Source organism: Callionymus lyra, chromosome 14 (assembly GCF_982586985.1).
Source record: "Callionymus lyra chromosome 14, fCalLyr1.hap1.1, whole genome shotgun sequence".
Taxonomy (NCBI): Eukaryota; Metazoa; Chordata; class Actinopteri; order Syngnathiformes; family Callionymidae; genus Callionymus; species Callionymus lyra.
The window spans coordinates 2953931-2967987 of record NC_141831.1 but is presented as its reverse complement, the minus strand read 5'-3'; the positions used below and the strand labels follow the sequence as shown (position 1 = coordinate 2967987).

Below are 14057 nucleotides of genomic sequence, written 5' to 3'. Positions count from 1 at the left end.
TAAATCAGCTTCAATGAATTTGTACATTTTTAACAATATTACTCTTTAAATCATGTTTAAAGTTGTGTTTGCGTTTAAACAATAATGTCGTGCATTAGAACCACCGTCACCTTAAGTCACTGAGTTTATTTATTTACTTTACGTTTCCATGACGATACAAAAAACATTTTTATTTTAACCTTACACTGTTGGCCGAAGTCATGCTTCTTTTTCCCCATTTTGTTTTAACTTGTTCGATGCGACTTCTGTCCGGATCACATCCCATAATAATGCACAGAATACAATGCTAATGCTAGCTGCTCCAAACTGTATCTATTTAGTCTTACATTTTTAATATGTTTTATTTATTTGAATCTCATTTTGTTCTTTAAATCAGCTTCAATGAATTTGTACATTTTTAACAATATTACTCTTTAAATCATGTTTAAAGTTGTGTTTGCGTTTAAACAATAATGTCGTGCATTAGAACCACCGTCACCTCAAGTCACTGAGTTTATTTATTTATTTACTTTACGTTTCCACGACGACACAAAAAATATTAAGTTTTAACATTACATTATTGTTTGGCCGAAGTTTTTTGTTTCTACTCGTTCAACGCGACTTCTGTCCGGAATCACATCCCATAATAATGCACAGAATACAATGCTAATGCTAGCTGCTCCAAACTGTATCTAATTAGTCTTTAATGTTTAATATTGTTTATTTGCTTGAATCTCGTTTTTATTTCCAAAGAATTAAACCATCATCATTCAAATCATGTTTAAAGTCGTGTTTGTGGATCAAACCTAATAAGTTCCATTGTTTCACTTTAAACATCTTTTATTCAATATTTTCTAAAAACATTGTTTTGTTTCGACATCACTGTCAATAAAGTTTTAGACTCTTGTTGTAAATAAATGAAACTAAGATGAAATAAATGCTGCTTTATTAGCGACTGTTGTCGTCGTGACATGTAGCAAATGTTAGCACGTTAGCATGTGTTAGCGGCTCCAGATGCAGGAACATTAGCTTCACGCTAGAACAACACCGTCGGTATTTCCGCCACAAATGGCGTCACAGATGGAGGCCGTCGATAGCCTCGACTCGTTGAAAGGCTCGGCTGCTCCGAGGCGAACAAACAATGCTCCGCAAATGTGTTTCCTGCTCCACGGAGGAAGCCATTGGAAGCTCTCGCCCAGAAGTGATTCATCCGTCGCCACGTGGACCAGACGTGACTCAAGGTATTTTCCAACGATTCCAGATCCACCAGAGAAATGTGTCCTCGCGTCGTCTCCGACCGGCCGACCCTGGAGCGGCGCTGCTCGTAAACTATTAGGAAAATGTGTGTGTGTTGCTATAATTAACTGGAGGATGTGAGTGTGAAGTCAGCGCCGCCGCGAGCGCCGACATGAGCTCATGAGCAGCACTGGTCACGGGGTTAAGTCCACGGAGAGAGAGGCGAGCAACTGTGCGACGGATCGAGAGGCAGAAGAATAGAAGGTTTGTGAGGCGACAGATGACAACGACACTCGCCTCCGACAGCTGGACCCGCGACTGTCGGGCCTCGTCGGGTCAGAACATCTGAGAGTTGAAGCCTCACCAGAAAACACTCCAGTTACAACAAGACCATGAAGATTCTATCAAGACTCTACTCCGAGTCTCACTTGTTTAGATCTTCTATCAAGACTCTACTCTGAGTCTCACTTGTTTAGATCTTCTATCAAGACTCTACTCCGAGTCGCACTTGTTTAGATCTTCTATCAAGACTCTACTCTGAGTCTCACTTGTTTAGATCTTCTATCAAGACTCTACTCTGAGTCTCACTTGTTTAGATCTTCTATCAAGACTCTACTCTGAGTCGCACTTGTTTAGATCTTCTATCAAGACTCTACTCTGAGTCTCACTTGTTTAGATCTTCTATCAAGACTCTTCTCCGAGTCTCACTTGTTTAGATCTTCTATCAAGACTCTTCTCTGAGTCTCACTTGTTTAGATCTTCTATCAAGACTCTACTCTGAGTCGCACTTGTTTAGATCTTCTATCAAGACTCTACTCCGAGTCGCACTTGTTTAGATCTTCTATCAAGACTCTACTCTGAGTCTCACTTGTTTAGATCTTCTATCAAGACTCTACTCTGAGTCTCACTTGTTTAGATCTTCTATCAAGACTCTACTCTGAGTCGCACTTGTTTAGATCTTCTATCAAGACTCTACTCTGAGTCTCACTTGTTTAGATCTTCTATCAAGACTCTTCTCCGAGTCTCACTTGTTTAGATCTTCTATCAAGACTCTTCTCTGAGTCTCACTTGTTTAGATCTTCTATCAAGACTCTACTCTGAGTCGCACTTGTTTAGATCTTCTATCAAGACTCTACTCTGAGTCTCACTTGTTTAGATCTTCTATCAAGACTCTACTCTGAGTCTCACTTGTTTAGATCTTCTATCAAGACTCTACTCTGAGTCTCACTTGTTTAGATCTTCTATCAAGACTCTACTCTGAGTCTCACTTGTTTAGATCTTCTATCAAGACTCTACTCCGAGTCGCACTTGTTTAGATCTTCTATCAAGACTCTACTCCGAGTCGCACTTGTTTAGATCTTCTATCAAGACTCTACTCTGAGTCTCACTTGTTTAGATCTTCTATCAAGACTCTACTCCGAGTCGCACTTGTTTAGATCTTCTATCAAGACTCTACTCTGAGTCTCACTTGTTTAGATCTTCTATCAAGACTCTACTCTGAGTCTCACTTGTTTAGATCTTCTATCAAGACTCTACTCTGAGTCGCACTTGTTTAGATCTTCTATCAAGACTCTACTCTGAGTCTCACTTGTTTAGATCTTCTATCAAGACTCTTCTCCGAGTCTCACTTGTTTAGATCTTCTATCAAGACTCTTCTCTGAGTCTCACTTGTTTAGATCTTCTATCAAGACTCTACTCTGAGTCGCACTTGTTTAGATCTTCTATCAAGACTCTACTCCGAGTCGCACTTGTTTAGATCTTCTATCAAGACTCTACTCTGAGTCTCACTTGTTTAGATCTTCTATCAAGACTCTACTCTGAGTCTCACTTGTTTAGATCTTCTATCAAGACTCTACTCTGAGTCGCACTTGTTTAGATCTTCTATCAAGACTCTACTCTGAGTCTCACTTGTTTAGATCTTCTATCAAGACTCTTCTCCGAGTCTCACTTGTTTAGATCTTCTATCAAGACTCTTCTCTGAGTCTCACTTGTTTAGATCTTCTATCAAGACTCTACTCTGAGTCGCACTTGTTTAGATCTTCTATCAAGACTCTACTCTGAGTCTCACTTGTTTAGATCTTCTATCAAGACTCTACTCTGAGTCTCACTTGTTTAGATCTTCTATCAAGACTCTACTCTGAGTCTCACTTGTTTAGATCTTCTATCAAGACTCTACTCTGAGTCTCACTTGTTTAGATCTTCTATCAAGACTCTACTCTGAGTCGCACTTGTTTAGATCTTCTATCAAGACTCTACTCCGAGTCGCACTTGTTTAGATCTTCTATCAAGACTCTTCTCTGAGTCTCACTTGTTTAGATCTTCTATCAAGACTCTACTCTGAGTCGCACTTGTTTAGATCTTCTATCAAGACTCTACTCTGAGTCTCACTTGTTTAGATCTTCTATCAAGACTCTACTCCGAGTCGCACTTGTTTAGATCTTCTATCAAGACTCTACTCTGAGTCTCACTTGTTTAGATCTTCTATCAAGACTCTACTCTGAGTCTCACTTGTTTAGATCTTCTATCAAGACTCTACTCTGAGTCTCACTTGTTTAGATCTTCTATCAAGACTCTACTCTGAGTCGCACTTGTTTAGATCTTCTATCAAGACTCTACTCCGAGTCGCACTTGTTTAGATCTTCTATCAAGACTCTACTCTGAGTCTCACTTGTTTAGATCTTCTATCAAGACTCTACTCTGAGTCGCACTTGTTTAGATCTTCTATCAAGACTCTACTCTGAGTCGCACTTGTTTAGATCTTCTATCAAGACTCTACTCTGAGTCTCACTTGTTTAGATCTTCTATCAAGACTCTTCTCCGAGTCTCACTTGTTTAGATCTTCTATCAAGACTCTTCTCTGAGTCTCACTTGTTTAGATCTTCTATCAAGACTCTACTCTGAGTCGCACTTGTTTAGATCTTCTATCAAGACTCTACTCTGAGTCGCACTTGTTTAGATCTTCTATCAAGACTCTACTCTGAGTCGCACTTGTTTAGATCTTCTATCAAGACTCTACTCTGAGTCGCACTTGTTTAGATCTTCTATCAAGACTCTACTCTGAGTCGCACTTGTTTAGATCTTCTATCAAGACTCTACTCTGAGTCGCACTTGTTTAGATCTTCTATCAAGTCAAGATGTCAAGATAAAACTGATAACAACACAGTAGTTCCAGAAAATCATGGAAAAGCCTGAACAAATAAAAATGTGACTTGGATTGTAAGAAAATATCGATACACTTGAATATCACAGTACTACTTCCTGATATATGTTGATATTCAACATTATAACCAACAAATATTTACAGCGTTTATTCATTTTTGGGTTGCAATTAAACTTCCGTCCACTAGATGACAGCAGTCGCTCACAATTAAATCCTGGTTATGACTGAGGACGAGAGGATACAGTGAGTCCAGCAGCTTTTAAAACTGATGTTTGGACATATTTTGGTTTAAAAACAAATGCTTACTACTCGTTACTACACTATCACAACACCAGAGTCAAGTACTGGACAATACTACACATATATACTTGTTACTACACTATCACAACACCAGAGTCAAGTACTGGACAATACTACACATATATACTTGTCACTACACTATCACAACACCAGAGTCAAGTACTGGACAATACTACACATATATACTTGTTACTACACTATCACAACACCAGAGTCAAGTACTCGACAATACTACACATATATACTTGTTACTACACTATCACAACACCAGAGTCAAGTACTGGACAATACTACACATATATACTTGTCACTACACTATCACAACACCAGAGTCAAGTACTGGACAATACTACACATATATACTTGTTACTACACTATCACAACACCAGAGTCAAGTACTCGACAATACTACACATATATACTTGTTACTACACTATCACAACACCAGAGTCAAGTACTGGACAATACTACACATATATACTTGTTACTACACTATCACAACACCAGAGTCAAGTACTGGACAATACTACACATATATACTTGTTACTACACTATCACAACACCAGAGTCAAGTACTGGACAATACTACACATATATACTTGTTACCACACTATCACTATATATCCTATCGTGGTACCTGGTAGGCTCTACTCCGAGTATCATTCCATTCCATCCCTCTTATGAAAGTTGAATTTGTAATGTTGTTCTTTCAATCACTACACAAGTGTTCAGACTTTAGTTTGTGGTTAAAACTACAGTTTTGACATCACTGTCAATAAAGGTTTAGACTCTTGTTGTAAATAAATCAAACTTTGTTGACACTTTTAACAGTTTACTCATCAACATACGACGATATATACTTGATATACTTCACAGTCGAGGTGAAAACTACGATATAATTCACAGTCCGGGTGAAAACTACGATATATGTATACTTGATATACCTCATAGTCGAGGTAAAACTATGATATATATACTCGTTATACTTCACAGTCGAGGTGAAAACTATGATATATACTCCGATATATACTTGATATACTTCACAGTCGAGGTGAAAACTACGATATATACTCGATATTCTTCACAGTCGAGGTGAAAACTATGATATATACTCCGATATATACTTGATATACTTCACAGTCGAGGTGAAAACTACGATATATACTCGATATTCTTCACAGTCGAGGTGAAAACTACGATATTTATACTTCATATACTTCACAGTCTAGGTAAAAACTACGATATAAACTCGATATACTTCACAGTCAAGGTGAAAATTACGATATATATATATATACACTTGATATACTTCACAGTGGAGGTGAAAACTACGATATATACTTCACAGTCGAGTGAAACCTGTGTTGATATTCAAAGTAGTGTCGCACACGTGACACACCCACAGACTGTGTTAACACACATTCACACACAAATAGATCGGGCAGCGTTCCATGTGTGGTGGAGTCTGTCGCACACACCCAACAGTCTGCAGGACAATCGGCTGCAGATGTGAGACTCGGTTGGTTGAGGAGGAGCTGAAGTGACTCAGACCTCGTCCTGACCAGGTCCAGACCCGGATGCTTCTGTTTTCTTAGGTTAATGTTAGTCACTGAAGCATCATCAAGAAAACATCTTTTCTACTGACAAATACTCACTTTGTCAGTAACTACTGAATCATAATCCACTGACACTCAACACAGTTAAGGTTCAAAAGGTATAAATATATATATTTATTTAACATCTTTACAGAAAACAACTGTGATCATTTCATCCTAGAATCACCGAGATCAGAGTCTAGAATACTTTCTTTTCATATTAATACTTCCTTCACGCTTTACAGATATAAAATACTTATTTACTTATGTACTTTTACAAGCATGTATATTTTAAAGCTCTTAAAAACATTTTAAACTTATATGAACACGGGAAATTTGGTTTTCTTTTTGTGATTTTTGCAATTTTAGTGTGTATTTTTGCTACCAACAATTTTTTTTAAATCAAAATTGTAATCCATGTAATGCCTGAGATTAAATAAACATGACATGAACATGTTTTTAATTAGTTATTTCTGTAGTTCACTGTGTATTTATTAAAATATATGTATCTCCAGTAGTTACTGTTTAGTTATACATTTTTGTTGATACATTAGCATTTTAGCTACATTAGCATTTTAGCTCCTCACATTTTACGGTATATTTATGCATTTGTATTTGTTATTTGTTATTTATAAGTTATTATCTTTGTTTTTCATCATCTTTTTTTATTATTGTTTGTATTTCTTATGGTTTTTAATACATGGCGTGTACTGCATGATGTGTGTGTACTTCTGAAACGAATACACTTTAAACAAATGTGAAATCAAGGAAAACAAAACAATCCGAGAGATGTTTACAAAATGATAGTATCGTCACTGTTTAATATATCATTTGTTTTACTACATAAATACATCATTTGTATGACTTGAAATAAAAGAAAGAAAAACCATCAACATTCTCGCACAAACCCATCAAGCCAGGGCGGGAGGGAGTCGACTCACCCGATACGCTGGAATGTGATTGTACAGGTTTTCTCTCGGCCACAGGTGAGCAGACACACCTGTCGCGCCACATTGCAAATGTGATTTTAAATGATTATCGAGAATCAAACGCCCACGAGTGACACAAGGTGGTTGAGCCACAGTGCTCTTGAGCAAAGCATCGTCACGGTTACGTCGTCTCGTCAACCATCATGGAGCCCAACGAACGTAGAAGGTCAAAGGTCAACGTGATCAAGAGACTCGAGTCTCAAACAAAGACGACCAGATCGTTCGAGAGTCGATTGAAAACTACACTGAACTCAACAACAGCTTGACTAGAAGAACCAAAAATACAACTTAAACTTCCAGAAATACTATTTGGACGTCCAGAAATACAACTTAGACGTCCAGAAATACAACTTAGACGTCCAGAAATACAACTTAGACGTCCAGAAATACAACTTAAACTTCCAGAAATACAACTAAGACGTCCAGAAATACAACTTAGACGTCCGAAATACAACTTAGACGTCCGAAATACAACTTTAACTTCCAGAAATACAACTTAGACGTCCGAAATACAACTTAAACTTCCAGAAATACAACTTAGACGTCCGAAATACAACTTTAACTTCCAGAAATACAACTTAGACGTCCAAAATACAACTTAAACTTCCAGAAATACAACTTTAACTTCCAAGTATCAACTCTAACTTACAAACATCGAGGATTTATATGAAGACTTAACAGTTTAAACAAGATTTTATGAGTGAAGTTATAAACACAAGTTATAAAGTTGATTTATAAGCTTTGAAGTGGTGAAACCTGTTGCTCGAGGGGCGACACACATACACACACACATGCACACACCCACACACACACACACACACACACACACAGACAGAGACACACAGACGGTTTAGTTTGTTGGTACACAGATCACGTCACACACGCGTGTGTTTAGGAAACACAGCGACCATGTGAGCGAGTGAAGCGTCTCAGAGTCACGTCAAGTATTTTAATATTAATTTCATGTTAGTTTGAATTTAACGTAAAAAACTGATTTCACGCCAACGAAAGTATCAAAGGAAGTCGTTATCGCGGTCGTCCTGGCAGACGATTGGTCGATCACACGATTGGACGGAGCACACGATTGGTCGGATCACACGATTGGTCGGAGCACACGATTGGTCGGATCACACGATTGGTCGGAGCACACGATTGGACGGAGCGGATGATTGGTCGATCACACGATTGGTCGGAGCACACGATTGGTCGAACAGACGCCCGTTCTTCAGCGAAGATTCTCTGGAGCCGTTTCCCAAGATCACGAGGAAGTGACTTCACTCGTGTTCTTTGACCATCATTGTGACGTCACTCGGAACAGAATGTGGTCATTTTAAGATCAAAGTCATATCTGCCCAAACTGTTCTCCTAGACCACGAGACATTCCCTCGCCAGAGTGTGAAGTGTCGTTAAGAGCCAGAGAAAACGTCGCCACTTAGATTCACTCGTTTATAGATTGTGAGTTAAAGTCGTCGACGGCGCCGAGACGTTACCATGACGAGGGGATTTTCTACGACTTTAAAGGTTCAAATAAAACCATCGCTTGTTTTGTGGAAGATAAACAATAATGAGCGTCGAAGTAAAAGTGTTGGAGTCGACATGAGTCGGATTAAGATCCCAGATGTGAGTCGGGAACAGATGGAAACACAGCAACGATCTGCTAAAGTCGTTCAGTGAACCAGAGAATTAACAGGAACTACATGAACAACATTAACAGGAACTACATGAACAACATTAACAGGAACTACATGAACAACATTAACATGAACTACATGAACAACATTAACAGGAACTACATGAACAACATTAACAGGAACTACATGAACAACATTAACAGGAACTACATGAACAACATGAACAACATGAACAGGAACTACATGAACAACATTAACAGGAACTACATGAACAACATTAACAGGAACTACATGAACAACATTAACAGGAACTACATGAACAACATTAACAGGAACTACATGAACAACATTAACAGGAACTACATGAACAACATTAACATGAACTACATGAACAACATGAACATGAACTACATGAACAACATTAACATGAACTACATGAACAACATGAACATGAACTACATGAACAGGAACTACATGAACAACATGAACAACATTAACATGAACTACATGAACATGAACTACATGAACAGGAACTACATGAACAACATGAACAACATTAACATGAACTACATGAACAACATGAACATGAACAACATTAACATGAACTACATGAACTACATTAACAGGAACTACATGAACAACATGAACATGAACTACATGAACAGGAACTACATGAACAACATTAACATGAACTACATGAACAACATGAACATGAACTACATGAACAACATGAACATGAACTACATGAACAGGAACTACATGAACAACATGAACTACATGAACAACATTAACATGAACTACATGAACATGAACTACATGAACAGGAACTACATGAACAACATGAACAACATTAACATGAACTACATGAACAACATGAACATGAACAACATTAACATGAACTACATGAACTACATTAACATGAACTACATGAACAACATGAACATGAACTACATGAACAGGAACTACATGAACAACATTAACATGAACTACATGAACAACATGAACATGAACTACATGAACAACATGAACATGAACTACATGAACAGGAACTACATGAACAACATGAACTACATGAACAACATTAACATGAACTACATGAACATGAACTACATGAACAGGAACTACATGAACAACATGAACAACATTAACATGAACTACATGAACAACATGAACATGAACAACATTAACATGAACTACATGAACTACATTAACAGGAACTACATGAACAACATTAACATGAACTACATGAACAACATGAACATGAACTACATGAACAACATGAACATGAACTACATGAACAGGAACTACATGAACAACATGAACTACATGAACAACATTAACAGGAACTACATGAACAACATTAACATGAACTACATGAACAACATTAACATGAACTACATGAACAACATGAACATGAACTACATGAACAACATTAACATGAACTACATGAACAACATTAACAGGAACTACATGAACTACATGAACAGGAACAACATGAACTACATGAACATGAACTACATGAACAACATTAACAGGAACTACATGAACAACATGAACATGAACTACATTAACAGGAACTACATGAACAACATTAACAGGAACTACATGAACAACATTAACATGAACTACATGAACAACATTAACAGGAACTACATGAACTACATGAACAGGAACAACATGAACTACATGAACATGAACTACATGAACATCATTAACAGGAACTACATGAACAACATGAACATGAACTACATGAACAACATTAACAGGAACTACATGAACAACATGAACAGGAACTACATTAACAGGAACTACATGAACTACATGAACAGGAACAACATGAACTACATGAACATGAACAACATTAACAGGAACTACATGAACAACATTAACAGGAACTACATGAACAACATGAACAACATTAACAGGAACTACATGAACAACATGAACAGGAACTACATTAACAGGAACTACATGAACAACATTAACATGAACTACATGAACAACATTAACAGGAACTACATGAACAACATTAACATGAACTACATGAACAACATTAACAGGAACTACATGAACTACATTAACAGGAACTACATGAACAACATGAACAACATTAACAGGAACTACATTAACAGGAACTACATGAACAACATTAACATGAACTACATGAACAACATTAACAGGAACTACATGAACAACATTAACAGGAACTACATGAACTACATGAACAGGAACAACATGAACTACATGAACATGAACTACATGAACAACATTAACAGGAACTACATGAACAACATTAACAGGAACTACATGAACAACATTAACAGGAACTACATGAACTACATGAACAGGAACAACATGAACTACATGAACATGAACTACATGAACAACATTAACATGAACTACATGAACAACATTAACAGGAACTACATGAACAACATGAACAACATTAACAGGAACTACATGAACAACATTAACAGGAACTACATTAACAGGAACTACATGAACTACATGAACAACATTAACAGGAACTACATTAACAGGAACTACATGAACAACATTAACATGAACTACATGAACAACATTAACAGGAACTACATGAACAACATTAACAGGAACTACATGAACTACATGAACAGGAACAACATGAACTACATGAACAACATGAACAGGAACTACATGAACAACATTAACAGGAACTACATGAACAACATTAACAGGAACTACATGAACAACATTAACAGGAACTACATGAACTACATGAACAGGAACAACATGAACTACATGAACAACATGAACAGGAACTACATGAACAACATTAACAGGAACTACATGAACAACATTAACAGGAACTACATGAACAACATTAACAGGAACTACATGAACAACATTAACAGGAACTACATGAACAACATTAACAGGAACTACATGAACAACATTAACAGGAACTACATGAACAACATTAACAGGAACTACATGAACAACATGAACATGAACTACATGAACAACATTAACAGGAACTACATGAACAACATTAACAGGAACTACATGAACAACATTAACATGAACTACATGAACAACATTAACAGGAACTACATGAACTACATGAACAGGAACAACATGAACTACATGAACAACATGAACAGGAACTACATGAACAACATTAACAGGAACTACATGAACAACATTAACAGGAACTACATGAACAACATTAACAGGAACTACATGAACAACATTAACAGGAACTACATGAACTACATGAACAGGAACAACAGGAACTACATGAACAACATGAACAGGAACTACATGAACAACATTAACAGGAACAACAGGAACTACATGAACAACATGAACAGGAACAACAGGAACTACATGAACAACATGAACAGGAACTACATGAACAACATTAACAGGAACTACATGAACTACATGAACAGGAACAACAGGAACTACATGAACAACATGAACAGGAACTACATGAACAACATTAACAGGAACTACATGAACTACATGAACAGGAACAACAGGAACTACATGAACAACATGAACAGGAACTACATGAACAACATTAACAGGAACTACATGAACAACATTAACAGGAACTACATGAACAACATTAACAGGAACTACATGAACAACATTAACAGGAACTACATGAACAACATTAACAGGAACTACATGAACAACATTAACAGGAACTACATGAACAACATGAACAGGAACTACATGAACAACATTTCGTCTGTTACTTTTCACACAAACACAAGAGTTGATTATCAAGAGTCTATTCAAAACATCACTGAACTCAACAGCTTGACTAGAAGAACCAGAAATAGAACTTAGACTTCCAGAAATACAACTTGAACTCCCATAAATACAACTTTAACTTCCAGAAATACAACTTTAACTTCCAGAAATACAACTTTAACTCCCATAAATACAACTTTAACTCCCATAAATACAACTTTAACTCCCATAAATACAACTTTAACTTCCAGAAATACAACTTGAACTCCCATAAATACAACGTAAACTCCATGAAATACAACTTAAACTTCCAAAAATACAACCTAGACTTTAACTTCCAAATACATAAATACTTAATACCACTTCAACAAATACAAGAGTCACAAGAAGCAAAATCATGACATGACAGACGCTTCATGACAAAAACAGTTGATGTTCAACAGAAGAAAATAAAGAATCAAACACAACATGTTTAGAACGAGACACAATATTATGATCCAAGATGAACAGAATCATAAGAATCGAGATGTGAAGGAGATTAAAACAGAAAGAGAAGGAAACTAAATAGAGATTAAAATCTTAAAACTGCTTTAATCCTGTTTTAATAAAAGATTACTTTTGAATCACATGTTGTATTTTAAAGGCCTGACTTCACACAACATTGACTTTGTTGCGACATTAAAGATGATGTTTCATCACCTTTTTTTATTTAATTAAAAAAAAATAAACATTCATAAAGTTTAACGTTTGCATGTGACTGTGACTGTGCGTGTGTGTGTGCGTGTGTGTGCGTGTGTGTGTGTATTCTAGGGTTCACTGGCTATAAAAGCAGTTTTTAAATCCTGCGCTGAAGCACAAACGAGCTTTTGTTTGACAAGTTTCTCTCATTTCAACGTGTTTTCATCTTTAAACGAGGAACAAACACGAGAATGAAACACAATAGAGTGACTTTAAAGCTGCTTTTCTCTCTTTAAACGACGAACAAGGTTTAAATCCGCAGAAGTCACGTCTGGACCAGAAGGGAAGGTTCGGGAAAAATGACGCTAAAGTTCGCAGGTTAGCGACGCAGGAGCGAGTCTCCCGGAAACACTTCGGTCTCTGAATCTCCTGGACTGAGAGACGAACTTGTCACGAACAGGATAAAAGCGAGAGAACAGGAAGTACTTACTGTGTGCGCGTCCAGGCGGTCCAGGGTCTGAGGGTCTGAGGATCTGAGATCCACGTCCAAGACTCCACACTTGGAATGTTGGCCACGCCCTGTCTGTGACGTCACGCGCGGAGGTGCGCGACCAGGAGCCGAATCACGCTGTCGGTCCTGGTGACGTGCGCGCGTCACGTTAACGTGCGCGTAGATGAAACACATTTAAAGACAAAAACATCACAATCCTGGAGAAGTTTCGAGGCTCAAAGGACGGGAAATGAC

The 14057-nt window shown here is 37.3% G+C and overlaps 1 protein-coding gene across 1 annotated transcript in view; it reads right to left on the bottom strand.

Moving 5' to 3' along the window:
- LOC148065710 (plastin-3-like) overlaps positions 1 to 13960 on the bottom strand; it is a 30892-nt gene extending 16932 nt beyond the window's left edge. Inside the window, exon 1 of the mRNA XM_087806983.1 lies at positions 13803 to 13960. The gene's annotated coding sequence lies outside the window, so the exon portion shown is untranslated. The remainder of the gene's footprint in view (positions 1 to 13802) is intronic.
- Between the last annotated feature and the right edge of the window lie 97 nt (positions 13961 to 14057).